Source organism: Pongo abelii, chromosome 19 (genome assembly GCF_028885655.2).
Source record: "Pongo abelii isolate AG06213 chromosome 19, NHGRI_mPonAbe1-v2.0_pri, whole genome shotgun sequence".
Classification (NCBI taxonomy): Eukaryota; Metazoa; Chordata; class Mammalia; order Primates; family Hominidae; genus Pongo; species Pongo abelii.
Window position 1 is genome coordinate 28,251,427 of NC_072004.2, and position 15,647 is coordinate 28,267,073.

Sequence of the window (15,647 nt, forward strand, 5' to 3'; positions counted from 1 at the left end):
TGAGAAGTAAATGAGCCACCTGATAAGCAAGAAGGGAATAACAGCTGCAAGTAATAGCCACTCGAGTAAGTCAGAGCGACAAGGTGTTTTGTCCCCTGTTGAAACTAAAGATTGCATCTTAGCATATGTCCATGAATGGTTTTTCAGAAACCCGGACCCACCTCAGATGGAAAATACTGACCATCATCACAGAGACCTCAGATGTCAGGGAGATGAGGGCTGCACTCTGACAGCTGCTCTTTGTTGTAAATTTCTTTCTCAGCGGCCTGGAGAGAGTCATGCCCACAGGCCAGAACTTAACATTCCTTTCTGCTGATCCCAAGTTTTAGACAAAGCCTGGCTTCCTTAACCAACTGCAATCAAAGAATCCTGAAGCCGCCTATGACCTGTAAGCCCCTTGCTTCAAGAGCTTCCACCTTTTTAGGCCAAACCAGTGTATACCCTCTGTATTGATTTATGGTTTCCCTGTAACTTCTGCATTCCTGAATTATTCCCCTGCTTTTAAAATCCCTTGCTTGTAAGCCATCCAGGAGATTGGGTCTGAAGCATAAGCTGTCCCATTCTCCTTGCTTGGTGTCCTGCAAGTTAACACCCTCCTTTCTCCTGCTGCAAACCTCGGTGTGGGTGTTTGGTTTTACCACACGGGGCAAGCAGACCCAGGTTCATTTCAGTAACAAAACCAGACTGGATTGGAGTTTCTTGCGCTAAAGTTCCACTTTTCCAAACCAAAACTGAGCTGTTGATCTGACCTTCTGAGAAGTCAGGACACAGAGAGATAAAAGGCAAATCCCCAGCAGGCCAGGTTTAGCCAGCATGGTAGGCAGTCCCTCCCCTCTGCTTTAATGTTTACAAGGAAAGTAACTTTGCAACCAATCCGTGTTTTGTTCTCTGTTTCTGCTTCAGCCTTTTCTATCCATAAAGCCCATCTCCCCAACTCTGCTCGGAGGAATGCTCAGTCTGTTTTATGGAATGAAGTGTTGCCTGATTCTAGAATAGCAAATAAAGCCAATTAGGATCTTTAAACTAAATCTGTTGTACTTTTGTCTTTTGACAGTTCCATGATGGAATATCTAATGGCCACTTTCCATTTACCATGTTAAAGGAACAGTCCAGGTAAGTGGCTCCTTTTTGTTTCTGGGGTCCATCTTGCTCCTGGCTCCTGACGCCAATGCTTCTCCTTCTCATCCTGCCTTTCTGGATGCTCCTACCCAAGGTTTGCCAGCGTGCTCACAACCCCTGCTTGGGATTTAAAATCTGAAGTGCATCATAACTCACTCCTGGACTCTGCTATTCTTTTATTGGTATGCCAGAAAAAAAAGAACCCCAAGCCCTCTGGGGGACCAAACTGATTTTTAAGGCACTAATTATTAACTCTATTCTTACAACCTCCAGATTTTATCTCCACTCAGAATTATATGTACAGCTACCTAGCTGATTTCCAGACCGAAATACCTCTTTGACATTACAGATTAAAACTGATCCCACTCTATAGTCTAGGTCATCTTCCTGGACTTGGCTGTGACCTAGACTTACTGTCTAAATAAATGGTGTGACGGCTCACCTAGGGACTCCATTCCAGACTCTAGAAAGAGTTTCTTCAGCCTGTATCTCCCCACATCATAAACAATCCATTACTGAGTCCTGTTCATTCTTCCAATAGACCAAAGGCTTCCCTTCACTTCCACAATGACCCCAACTGTTTTGCCACTCGCTCCTGGAAGAACATCTGGATTTGTTTCTGGCTTTTGGCTATGAGGAATAAGCCTGCTGAGAACATTCAGCTCCAGGATTTTGTGTGAATGTAAGTGGTTTCGTGGTAGGGTGGGAACCTGAAGGCCATCCCTGGGTTGGGTGATTCTCTAGAGGGACCCAGAGAACTCCACCAAGCTGACCTAAGCCCTTGAAAATCAAACAGATTACTGCATGTCCCAATGCCTGCACTATAGCTCACTTGTTGGAATAAACTGCCCAAGAAAAATGGGGGTACGTGGTTACATTATCAGAGGCATCCCAGGTGGATCCTGGAGACATGGACAGTACCCATAGTCACGAAGCTGACAGCTGGAAGAAGCCTGTCTGGTTCAACCCCTGTCTGGCATATTCCTTCCTTCTCCATCCTCACTTTCTACCCCTCACAGGGACAGAATTTACAGCTTACCAAGCCAGGCCATTGCACTTTTGGACAACTCTACTAAATGGATTTTCCTCATGCCATCGCATAACTGCTACCTGCCACCAGAACCTTAGAAATACATGGTTTTCCATCAAGCACTCATGGAACATGTCACTGTGGGCACTTCTAGGGGGGATTCATGATGGATCCTTCATGATCAACTAAATGTAAAACAAACTCCCAGGTAACAGAACCATTTCAGCTATTAAATAAAATCATCTGTATTAACCTAGTTTAATTATGAGGGACATCTCTCCCAACATTATATACATATATATATATATATTTTTTTCTTTTTCTGAGACAGGGTCTCACTCTGTCACCCAGGCTGGATTGCAGTGGTGCCATCACAGCTCACTGCAGCCTCAACCTTCCAGGGCTCCAGCAATCCTCCCACCGCAGCTTCCTGACTAGCTGGGACTATAGATGAATGCGACTATGCCCGGCTAATTTTTTAAAAACTTTTTGCAGGAGCAGGGTTTTGCCATGTTGCCCAGGCTGGTCTCCAACTCCAGTGCTCAAGCAATTTGCCTGCCTTGGCCTTCCAAAGTATTGAAATTACAGAATAAGCCACTGTGCCTCCAACATAATCATTTTTTTTTTTAAAGAATAGTTGGTACTTGGAGGCCGGGTATGGTGGCTTACACCTGTAATCCCAGCACTTTGGGAGGCAGAGGCAGGTGGATCACTTCAGGTCAGCAGTTCGAGACCAGCCTGGCCAACATGGTGAAACCCATCTCTACTAAAAGTACAAAAATTAGCCAGGTGTGGTGCACACCTGTAGTCCCAGCTACTCGGGAGGCTGAGGCAAGTGGATTGCTTGAACCCGGGAGTCAGAAGTTGCAGTGAGTGGAGATCGTGCCACTGCATTCCAGCCTGGGTGACAGAGCAAGACTCCATAAAAAAAAAAATAGTTGGTATTTACACCTTTCTTTCTGAAAATCATTGATAGTGGCCCCATTCATCTGTTGAGGTTTTATATGAAAACAAAACCTTATACCATTGTGTGGGGAGAGGTGCTAACTGTCCTCTTTGTGGTGGGGTGAATATAGCTTCAGCACACACAGCAGCTGTTTTGGGTTCTCAAGAAGGGAGGCCCAAAGTAGTTCAATCGTAACCTATTACGATTTCTCTCAGAAACGCAGCCCAGCTGCTCCCTTCCCTCAGGGGAGTTTGTGACCTTGCTACTCACAGCGTGGTCCATGAACCAGCAGCACTGGGGTCACCTGAAGCTTGTGTGAAATGCGGCATCCCAGGCCTTCTGCACCACGTGCATCAAAAGCACACATATTCTTCCTATTGCTGAGAGGGAGGAGGGACGGCAGCACAGGAGCAAAGCCATCACTGTGACTGCTGTTAGGGACAGTGCCAGAGCACCCAGCCCCGAGCCCCACCACCACCACCCCATTTCCTTAATTACAGAATTTACTTGAAATTAAAAATCCCTGCTCCCTAAATACCCACCCTCTCCTCTGGCTTTCTTTTTAGCTGAGGTGGCTGTTCTGGCCTCTTCTTTCCCTCATTCCTGGCAGCACAGCAATCCCTGCAAGTTACTCAGACCCTCAGGACTCCTCATTCAAGTGTAGTGGAGGGTGATGCAGATGGCAGGGAAAACCAAAGAAAGCTCAGGTAGCCCATCATGGCTGCCATCAGTGAAAGAATGTCTCTATTTAACACTGAACCTTATTAATGACATGCTCTCTCCTTGTCCCAGACCTTCATTTTAAAATAGAGCACTCAGGTGGGAGCGGAACCACAGGGGCACTTCGATCCTGAACCTGCTCTGGGCGGGCGGTGGCTCTAGCCTTTGGGATTTTGTCTTCATTTACTTTTTTTTGAGATGGAATCTTGCTCTGTCACCCAGGCTGGAGTGCAGTGGCATAATCTCGGCTCACTGCAACCTCCATCTCCTGGGTTCAAGCAATTCTCCTGCCTCAGCCTCCTGAATAGCTGGGATTACAGGTGCATGCCACCATGTCCAGCTTTTTGTATTTTTTACATACAAATCTCCCGAAGTGTTGGGATTACAGGCGTGAGCCACCATGCCTGGCCTGTCCTCATTTATTTAAAGAGCAGTTACTCATCCCCAATTCCCCATAGATAGTGGTCAACTTCTTTGAAATCCAGAGACATTTTATAATGCTCAACTCTTTTTTCACCAATTCTGTTTCTAAAATAAGTGTCAGTCAGGATGGATGTGCTTTTAGAGAAACACTGTGACAAAGACCGTTTGCTCCAGAGGAAGGACCTGCAGTGGCCCCAGGCTGTGGCTCCAGCATCACTTGAGACAGTGTGAACATTTGGACACAATTAAAAAGAGGACACTTAATCAAAGAGCACACTTACCAAGTAAAGGGGCAGGAAAGCAGGGAGGCGGGAGGTGCGGGACCCCATGTGGGACAGGCAACTGTGTGTTGTTGGTACCACGTTCCTGCCATGGCTTTCCTACACCAGCAGAGAGAAAGCCCATTTCTGCTCTCTGCTGCAAGGCTCTCTGGATGGAAGGTCTAGTTCCACAGGAAAGAAATCCTGGTGGCTGAGGCGTGGCTGTGCACAGCCTGGATGGCTCAGCCTGTGGCTGGCCGGCACCCAGGGCCCCTGGTGGGGGTCTCACCTGCTTGGGATGGCCTCAGCTCCCAGGCTGCAGCCACCACTGCCATTTCAAAGGTGAGAAGGAACTGTCTGTGTGGACCTCTCATCCCTCACAGTGAGGGAGGCAGGAGCTGGGTGGTGCAGGGAATTAGGAAAGGCAAACCTGGGACCTGCTATGCCCTGCAGTGCCGTTTCCAGAGGAGAGCAGCCCGGGGTGGCAGACGTTTGCATTTGGAGGTTAGAAATGCTCTTCCTGGCCGGGCATGGTGGCTCACAGCTGTAATCCCAGCACTTTGGGAGGCCGAGGCAGACAGATCACGAGGTCAGGAGATGGAGACCATCCTGGCTAACACGGTGAAACCCCGTCTCTACTAAAAATACAAAAAATTAGCCAGGTGTGGTGGTGGGTGCTCTAGTGCCAGCTACTCTGGACGCTGAGGCAGGAGAATGGCGAGAACCCGGGAGGCGGAGCTTGCAGTGAGCCGAGATCGTGCCACTGCACTCCAGCCTGGGTGACAGAGCAAGACCCTGTTTCAAAAAAAAAAAAGAAATGCTGTTCCTGACTTTTCAGAGCTGACTGAATCACCCGGTTCTTGGCCTGTGTCTTTTCCTCACCTATATATATTCAACTATATTCAATCAACAAGCTTAACATTGAGAATCAAGAGAAGCCCAGGACCTGGGGAGCCCGGGACCCCCTTCAGCATCCACTGTGCTTGGGATGGGGCTACCAACCCCGCTTCAAGTCACCTCTTGTTCTCCTGTCCCAAAGGAGCTGGCACACCAAGTGATGCTTCCATTTGGCCACTGCCTTTATGGGAAGGGACAGCGGTCTCTCCTTGGTGCCAGTGTTAGAAGGAAGAATTGGCGCTCACTCAGTCCTGCTGTGTGTGGGAGTCTCCTCTGCACCCCGCCCTATCTTGTCACTCATCACCACTGGGTTGAGCAATACCAGACTTTGTTTCCAGGCTTTGTTTCTTGGCCCTTGACAATAAACAGAACAGTCTCCCTCAGCTTTTCACACCACATAGACCCCTCAGGATGAATTGCTCGAGCAGCTCCTGCTGATGCTGGGCCTTGGGAAGAGAGGGCCAGTGGGGAGGGCCCGCCCCTGAGCTGAGAGGTCCCTTTATAAAGGCAAGTCCGAGCCCCAGAGATTTGGGGGTCAGCAAGGGAGACAGCAGGGCTGAAGGCGTAGAGGGGGCACCGTGCACTTTATATCTGAGGCAATTCAACAACAAAGATGCCAGGTATGTGGACACACACCTAGAGGAAGAGTGCTGTGCACCCTCAAAGCCTGGTCTGAGGCTCAGCAAACCAGCCCTTCTGGGAAGCTTGTTGGAAAGTCCAACTCTCAAGCCCCTCCCCACCCCTGGTGCCCCAGAACCTTCAGTCTGACCTAGCCCTGGGTGACTCCCCTGCTCCTGAGGTCTGGGACGAGCTGCCTGCAGCACTGGCTCTCAATCTGCCTGATTGTCAGCACCACCTGGAGAGCCAGAGAAGTTCTGAAAAGACAGATCTCTGGGCGCTTCCATCCCTGGGATTGTGACTCAGTAAGTAAGGGGTGAAGCCCAATAATTCATATCTATGTTTTTAAAGCTCCCCCAGAGTTCTGGATGCTTAGCCAGCCTGGGGACCCTCTCTCAGCTCTTCGGGTATCTTACAGGTAAGAAAGATGTCATTGTAAGCTTTTATCCTTGGAAACACATTCATTCCAAACATATCAAAAGAACTTACTAGGCCGTGTGCGGTGGCTTATGCCTGTAATCCCAGAGCTTCGGGAGGCCCAGGTGGGCGGATCACTTGAGCCCGGGAGTTTGAGACCAGCCTTGACCTCCTTGACTTCTGGGGAGTTTATGAGGGACCTGGAGGCTGTCAGAGTGGTTTTTTGTTTCCCTTTGTGTACAGTTTTGGGTTCATTGTTTATGTATTAGGGCTTGGAATAGGATCCTATAAATATTTCAGGTCCTAAAATAGCTGTGACAGTGTCACTAACCTGCCCCTGAGCTGAACATCCACCCCCCCACTGCCATTTAATCCTCCAGTCATGTGAGGGAGGATGGGAGCCTGTGTGAATGTCTTTCTCACTCATGTTCAAAGATCATATCTGCCTGTCTCATCTGTCAAGAGTGTAGAGTTTGTTGTGATGGTGTATTCAAAATAGATGAAATGTGTGGTCATTGTACTTGGCAAACAGCTTTTCACGTTGGGATGCTTCCGCCCCCGGCTCAGGGCTGGTCCAACTGTGTGAGGAATGCAGCTCAGTGCAGGTGTCCGGTCTGCCACCCTCAGCCCCGCAGCTGCAGTGTTAGAAAAACTGTGCTGTGGGCACCCAGCGCCGGTGACATGGGGAATGTGGAATAATGAATACTTAATTCACATGTGCTTATAGAAAAAATTTTATACAATAAAAATAACCAATTGTGAGATTTACATCTTTTTCTGTCACTATATATAAAAGGAATCAAGAATTTTCATGCAGCTTCCAGGTATTCTTGAGACTGGTATATCGTTTCTTTTTGAAAAGTGCATTATTGCATAACAACACCTAGATAAATATATTTTTGTGTATTTATAAGCATATTTTAGCTCAAAAATATCAATAGTATACACAGCTTACAGCACAGTTTGGGAAATGCTGATGTATATGGTAATAATGTGTTGTTTGGGATGATTTAAAATTATATCAGGCTATTAGGAGCCCAATATAGTGATCCAAATTGAGATCATCTTGTCTAGTATTCTTTAAAATGGCAAAACATCAAATCTAGAAAATAGATAAGAAATGAATTTTAAGATAAAAGTACAACTGATTTTCTATTTTTACAAAAATCATTATTGATTTTCAAAAATATATTTTAGAATTCAATCTGTTAATTTAAAAAGTGCTTATTTAATAATATATTGAACAAAACTGGCTATAAGAAAAAATGCCTCGTCTTGCTGTCCCCAAATCTTGCATCTTTTCAAAGTTTCAGAATTTTGTAAAATATTTTGAATAGCCCAGACTTTCTGAAAATGGGTGTAGCCTTTCAAAGTATTAGAATTGAGAAGCTTTTAAATGCCAATCTTATTTTATAAAGTGTTGACTTTTCACTGTAGACTAATAGCGAACAGTTTGTAAAGAAATGTAAATAAAAAATGTAAATAAACAAAATAGGCTTATTAGTTTTCAAAAAATTTATTTAAAAGGACGGGGCAATGTTGATTGGAGTAAGGAAGTATTTGAAAATGTGTTTTGTGAAAGAAATCAACACACACACACACACACACACACACGCCTCAAAAGCGAAACTCCAACAATGCAGCTGTTGTTCCTTTGCAGCAATATTTATCTCACCTTGAGTGAGTGAGGGCCATGCTGCTTGAAAGTGTAATAACTTCAACACCTTGCCTATGTCTGTGATTTAAAACTAAGCGCTACTCAGCTCTTGTAATGCCCCTGACCTCCACCAGAGAGAGATTCTTGGTTATTCCTTGTGGGCAAATATGTCCATGGATCAGTGGATCAGGGACTGTTGAATCAGATATGTGTCCCTCTCTACACGTCACGGTTTGTAGAGATCAAAAATTTCCCTGAAAACACCCAGGTTTAGGAAGCCAGGTGATCAGCCAGCTCTGAGGCCTAACTAGGGAAGCCAGAATCCTGCTCCCAGGACAGGGCTGGGATGGGGACGTCTGTGCTGATGTCATCTCCAGCTGTGAGCTCCAGAGCAATGCTGTCTGGGATGAGGGTCTGGGGCATCCTGAGCTCCGGGAGAAAGCTGGGTGCAGTTAAGGGCTCTATGAAGATTGTATGTGGTGGCAACGCTGTTGGGATAACCCATGGGTAGCCTAGAGAAGAAGTACTGTGTCCCACTGCAGGTGAAGGTGAATTAAGGCAGAGAGACTATTGAAATAGGCACTGAACAGAACATGATAGCCGAATCTATAACAGCACAATATTTACCAGTTGTTGATTGGATGGGGTCAGTAAGTTCCATAATACTGGGTGTTGGGGTCTTAATGAAAGGATTACAATGTTAAGGTTGTAGTAATCCACCGTGAAGCACCATTTATTTTTTTCCAGGCTTAAGCAGAGGCAAGACTGAGCTGTCAAATGGAGAAGCAGTAGAGAGAATCACCCTTTTATTAATTAGGTTTTATATATTAAGTTTTAAACTTGAAGGTCCTGTACATCTGAATTGTGTCTCTCCCAAAATTACATACTGAAGCCCTTACCCCAGTACCTCAGAATGTGCCTGAATTTACAGATACAGCCTTTAAAGGGTGTGGTTAAGTTAAAGTGAGACCATTAAGGTGGGCCCTAATCCAACATGACAGGTGTCGCTATAAAAGAAGAAATTTGGAGACATAAAGAGACCTCAGTGCTGGGTGTGCTCATAGGAAAGGTCATTTCAGGTCGGGAGAGAGGCCTCAGAGAAACCAAATACCCCACACCTTGGTCTTGGAATTCCAGCCTCCAGAACAGGGAGAAAATAAATTTCTATTGTTAAAGTCACCCAGTGTCTGGTAGCCCTAGCAGACTAACACATCTTGCTATAACTTACGTAGAGTCATATTAACTATTTTAACTGGGGACCTGCAAGGTACAATTTGTCTCATAGTTATAGCAATATTAACTATTTTTACTGGGGACCTCCAAGGTCCAAGCCAATTTGCAAGTGCCAAAGACTTAATTGAATCATATCTATTATTCATTGTGTTAGAGCATGTTTTAGGGCAACGAGTATTATGCCTATGCAAAATTTAGGCAAAACTACAGTTAAAATAAAGCATGGCTATTTTTCCTCTATAGTTATTTTCCCAGGATTACAGGCATTGCAGTGTTTAAATTTAGTGAGATTCACAGGTATAACTGTAACTTGAGTCCCAGCATTGACTAAGTTCATGAAGCTTTGTCAATTGGTGCATTTTAACATTTGTTAATCTGGAGCCCATGCTGCACAGGCACAAAAGCCAATCATGGCCCCTTTTATCCCTTTGTCATATAAATCCTTATAGTAAATTTTGTGTTTCCAATTGGGTCAAGTTATGGACCTTTGTTTTATTACATATTTATGTTACTGGGAAGGGGCACTGTTCCAGGCCCCAACAGAGAATTCTTGGATCTCGTGCAAGAAAGCATTCGAGGCAAATCCATAAAGTGAAAGCAAGTTTATTAGAGAAAGTAAAGGAATAAAATAATGGCCACTCCAGTGGCCAAGCACGGAGGCTCATGCCTGTAATCCCAGCACTTTGGGAGGCCGAGGAGGTGGGTGGATCACCTGAGGTCGAGAGTTTGAGATCATGGAGAAACCCTGTTTCTACCAAAAATATTAAAATTAGCTGGGTGTGGTGGCGGGCATCTGTATTCCCAGCTACTCAGGAGTCTGAGGCAGAAGAATCACTTGAACCCAGGAGATGGAGGTTGCAGTGAGCTGAGATCACACCATTGCACTCCAACCTGGGCAACAAGAGTGAAACTCTGTCTTAAGAATAATAATAATAATAATAATAATAATAACAATAATAATAATAATAAAAGAATGGCCACCCCATAGGCAGAGCAGTGGAATGGGGTGCTCAACTGCTTGTACTTATTGTTACTTTTTGATTATATACTAAACAAGCGGTGGATTATCAATTAGTTTTCCAGGAAAGGTGTGGGCAATTCCTGGAATTGAGGGTTCCTCCCCCTTTTAGACCGTATAGGATAACTTCCTGACGTTGCCATGGCATTCATAAACTCTCATGGTGCTGGTGAGAGTGTCTTTTAGCATGCTAATGCATCATAATTAGCGTGTAATGAGCAATGAGGACAACCAGACGCCACTTTCATCACCATCTTGGTTGTGGCTGGCTTCTTTACCGCAACCTGTTTTATCAGCAAGGTCTTTGTGACCCGTATCTTGAGCTGACCTCCTATCTCATCCTGTGACTTAGAACGCCTACTTTCCTGGGAATGCAGCCCAGTAGGTCTCAGCCTTATTCAAGATTCTCCAGGCTTGAGGGTGGGGCCTTATTTACCCAGCCCCTATTCAAGATGGAGTTACTCTGGTTCAAAAACCTCTGGCATTTATATTAAAATATATGGAATATATGAAACATTACATGTATGTAATTTTCAATATTCATTTTATTTTCATCCCTGGTGTCTAGGCCTGCCCTCTCCCCCATTTCCAGGCTTCTGGCTGCCCAAAGCCAAGGTTTTGAGTTACTGTCTCTGGCTGACAACTCAAAGTGTGGACCTTCTAGGGGGCTTGTAGGAGGCAGGGTGTGGGGTGGGGATCACAGGCAGCCCAGCCTCTTTCCCAGGCTCTCCAATCCCCTCTAAGTGGGTGGGATTTACCCTTGGAACCTAGACACCTCCCTTTCCGGCTGCACACACCCCCGCCTGCTCTTTCCTCTAGAAATGCAAAACTCCATCACTGCACACTCCTAGATCCCTGCCGCAGAAGAAATCTTTGAAAAATGAAGTGGCTTCCTTTCAGGACAATATCACCATTTATAGTTTCCTGCTATTTACATCATATACAATTTTATCTGAGTTGGGCAGAGGGCAAATGACACTAAAAACCAATGCAAAAGAGAATCAATCACAAGATTTTTTATCACAGTATCAACCAAAATGCTCAATCTTACATGAAAGAGATATTTTTCCACTTTGTTCTTTCATAATTGTGACTTCTTTTCCTCTGGGTGTATATGTCACACATTTGTTTGCATTTTCAAATGGGCTACAATTTGTAATTCCAACTTGGCTTGAAAATGCAATTCCATATCTAGACATGTAGTTAGGTAATATTTTTCAGGAAATAGAATGTATTTACTATCTGTATCCAATGATTTCACCCACGTTCATTCATGGGCACTCCTGCTACCTTGTGGGGGAAACCAAGAGGGATCGGGGCAAGTGGTGCCCTCAAAGGAGAGACAAGCTCCAATTATTAAAATATTTCAAATCCTCAGGTCTTTGTATACAAAATAATTTAGGACATAATTACTTTTTAGTTTAAATAGCCAAACTTTTTACTTGTGCTATTTTTTAAAACTAAATTTTATTGAGGTATTGATATGGAAAAGAGACAGGGAAATACTGCATAGAAGAGGGTGGCTCCCCAGCAAAGGCCCCACCCTCAAGCCTGGAGACCCATGGCCCTAACTGGGAACAGGCATTTCTGTTTTCGTACCCACAAGTTGCCCTTTGGCCCACCACACCCCCATATCCTGTACCCATATAAACCCCAAACCCCAGGCTCCAGGAGCAGATGAAGAGATGAAGAGATGAAGAGAAAAGCAGACAAACAGCAGAATGGTGTGGCAGAGAAAGCAGGAAGATGAGGAACACCTGAATGCTGAGAGGAGTTCAGCTGGGGGTGGTCAGAGAGGATTTTGGCTGCTGGATGGCCAAACTCCAGGGGAAGATCATCCTCCCACTCCATCCCCCTTTCCAGCTCCCCATCCATCCCTACTAAGAGCCACTTCTACCCCTCAAAGAAACCCCTGCATTTATCCTTCAAGTCTGTGTGTGACCTGATTCTTCCAGGATGCTGGACAAGAGCTTGGGATACAGAAAGCTGTCACAATGACCCTCTGCTTTTGCAGAAAGGCTGAGGGTCCACTGAGCTGGTTAACACTCAAGCCATCCACAGATGCCAAGGCTAAAAGAGCACACTGTAGCACACACCCACTTGGGCTCCTGCACCTGTCCCTGTGCGTGATCCCCCTCCCGTAAGGGGTTTGAATAGGCAGAGAGCCACACTACCTTGTCACACGTCCTGTGAGGGGGGCCAGGGAACTCTCCCGCTTCAGTGTAATTTGTGTTTACTATAATTAAAATGCAGTTTGATGAGTTATGAGTTTTTTAACCTTATTTTTATAGCAAAATTTATTAAATATACAATAAAAATATGTTTAAGAGGCACAGTTTGACTATAAGCATCTTAGTACATGGAATGGTTAACAGTTGTTAAAATCTCAGTTTCATCAAATTGGGAAAATATCCAGTGTGACTGAATAGGAGCAATACCAAATTCGAGAATATTTATTAAATATTTTATTACTCATTAGAAATCGAAGTATCCCAATGTGAAATCAGTGTGACCTAAAGCAAGCAACTCACATCACCTTGGAATCATGATTTCTTCTTCAGGATAGATAAGGGGATTAGACTAAAAGATGTCTTAGGTCCCTACAGTTCAAAAGTGCTACGACTTCCAGTCCATGCCCACAGAACACCGACTCCTACCCCTCCCTCTTGGAAACCCTCCTCCTGCACCTCCCATCCCTCCACACCCTCCTGCTTTTCCTGCTGCTCTTTCCTGATCTCCAGCGGCCTCTTCCTAAATGCTGGCATTCCCCAGGCTTTACCCTTGGGCCTCTGATCCTGCACTGCCTGCTCTTCACAGCTGCAGCAGCTGCCTGCCTGCTCGTAACTTCCAGGTCTGTATGTTGCGGCCCCACGTCCTGGCCCCAGCATCCCGGAAGCACACCAGACGGCTGCTGGACATTTGTCCATGGAAGTCCACAGGCACATCCAACTCCCCATGCCCAGATTCCCCCCCTTCACACCTCAAATGCTGCTTCTTTTCCCATTTTCTTTATTTCAATAAAAAGCACCAGCACTCATTTTAACCTCAAAATCACTGAGTTATTTAATATTCCTATGGCATAGTAATCTATGTATTGGACATGAGAAAATGGACGCTTAGGGAAGTGAAGGAACATGTCTAAGGCTACACAGCCAGTCAGTGGTGGAGTCTGGATTTGAACTCAGGTGTGTCTGACTTGAAGGCTAGGGCCCCGAACCCTGTCATCCACCCTCATGTGCTTCAGGCGGGAACGTGGGTGCTGTCCTAGATGCCTCCTGTCACCATGCACGGCCATTCCGCCAGGACTCACAGGCACACAGGGCTCTTGGATCAGCCCCTCGGACCTCTGGCCCAGCTTGGTCAATCCACCCCCATCCTTGCTTCACCCCTAACACAGCCATCTTCCAGCCAGTCTTCCATCTTCCTCTCTTCAAGCCATACTTCACATTGAGAAAAGGTGCTTTTGCTGCAGTACAAGTGACACCACTCCCTGGCTTACAAGGTGCTGGTGGCAACCAGAAGCTCCAGGGATAGGAGCAAACCTCGCACTCACAACAGCCTCTGTCTGCAGCTCCCGCATGCGGGTGGTCCTCACTAGCCACTATTTCATATTTGTGAACTTGTTTGCTTGTTAAAATGTATTTTTAACCCCCAAATCAATACTCGTGTTGCTTTCACAATCACAGGAAAACATGTGCAGAGCAGGGCAACAATTTGAGCCATCGGCCTCCCAGCGGAGGCCATGCAGGGCCCCATGCTGCCTTCTTGTTCCTACTCTCAACCTGCAAACCAGTCTTCTCATGGTCTATATAGTACCACTTTTTTTGCAGTTTTGAGCTTGTTGTTGGAGATTTCACAGTTTGAAACGGCCTCTAAGCATAATGCTGAAGTGCTGTCTAGTGTCCTTATGAGCAAGAAGGCTGTGATGTGCCTTACAGAGAAAACGCTTGTTAGCCAAGCTTGGTTCAGGTGTGGGTTCTAGTGCTGCAAATTGTGAGTTCAACGCTCATGACAAGCACTACAGTGCATCCAGAAAGAGGAAGGGGAGCTTCACCAACCTGTACACGAGGCTGCTCGGGAAAGTGCAAAACTAACACCACTGGTGTGTGGCGAAACCATGGAAAAGCAGCTACATTTGTGACTTCATGAGATGATGACCAATGAGAGCACAGCGGGCAGCACTGTTGTGAGGAGAGCCAAAAAGCGGCCTTAGCTAATGCTGCCTGGCTGGCGCCTTTCAAAAGGCAGCATGGCATGGAAAGTGTTAGCTTTTCAGCAGCGGCAGCTCTGTAGATCAGGAAGTACTCTACAGGAAAAGGGTATGTGGAGAGCAGTTTTCAACACTGATGGGACTGGCTTGTTTTACAGGGATGTTGGAAAATGAAGCCATGGAACATGAATGGTGCCTTGGCAGTTGAAAATATTGCAACCAGAGGCTTGCAGGAACCTTACCCTGTGTTTCCCCAGAAGCAATACTTCAGGACCCGGAGGCAAGTTTACAGAACATAACCACAGCAAATCACCAGATAGGCCGTGCTCCTCACTCTCCTGCCGCGACGGCTGCAGCTCACTGAACCACAATTGCCTGAAGACGCTTTTCCTAGGGGCCCTCTCCCATCCGTCTCATCACCGACGCTCATCCCTTAAACCTCAGCCCCAGTCATCCACAGGATATGTCTCTGGACCCTGCCTCCAGGGCACTGAGAGTTTTCTTATATAGCACTTTTATTTTATTTTTAAATTTGACATACAGTACCCACACCATATTTGATTGACGCTATGTTTCTATGTTATGGTATCTAGCACAGTGCCTGACTCATAGAGAGGAGCAGAAAATATTTGTTGAAAGAAGAATAAAGTTTAACAGTATTCATTCAATTTATTCATTCTTCCTAAATGAAGTTTCTTGGGTCTTACATTTTTAATTGATAAAATAGTCTTAAATTAACATTCAAATAATAGCTGTTCCCTGAAATAATCTAGAGAAGCCCTGTTCCCTCTCTTTTTGAGCTACCTATAATAACATTCTGCTGAGCCAACATGGAGCAGTTCTCCCGGCACATCCTACTTGGGGAAACCGTGGCAGTGACCGTCATTAATAGGAGTCACAGAGCCCCTCCAGCCTCTAGACTATGCTGCCAAGTCTGTATGGTGAAGGCCCTGATTCACCACAACACTGAAATTGTTTGAGGTGCTCTGGACGCAGGAAACACTGCCTGGCCATGGAGCACTCTAGCAGAGGAGAGGTGAGGATTACCCCTGGCCATGGAGCACTCTAGCGGAGGAGAGGTGAGGATTACCCCTGGCCA

General features: G+C 45.8%; 1 long non-coding RNA gene across 1 annotated transcript; it reads left to right on the forward strand.

The window, feature by feature from the left end:
• The first annotated feature begins 234 nt into the window (after positions 1–234).
• On the forward strand, positions 235–1,758 carry LOC134760469 (uncharacterized). The gene is made up of 3 exons (XR_010137949.1): positions 235–388; positions 1,055–1,113; positions 1,661–1,758. It is a non-coding gene; the product is annotated as an uncharacterized LOC134760469 (long non-coding RNA).
• Positions 1,759–15,647: the final 13,889 nt, after the last annotated feature.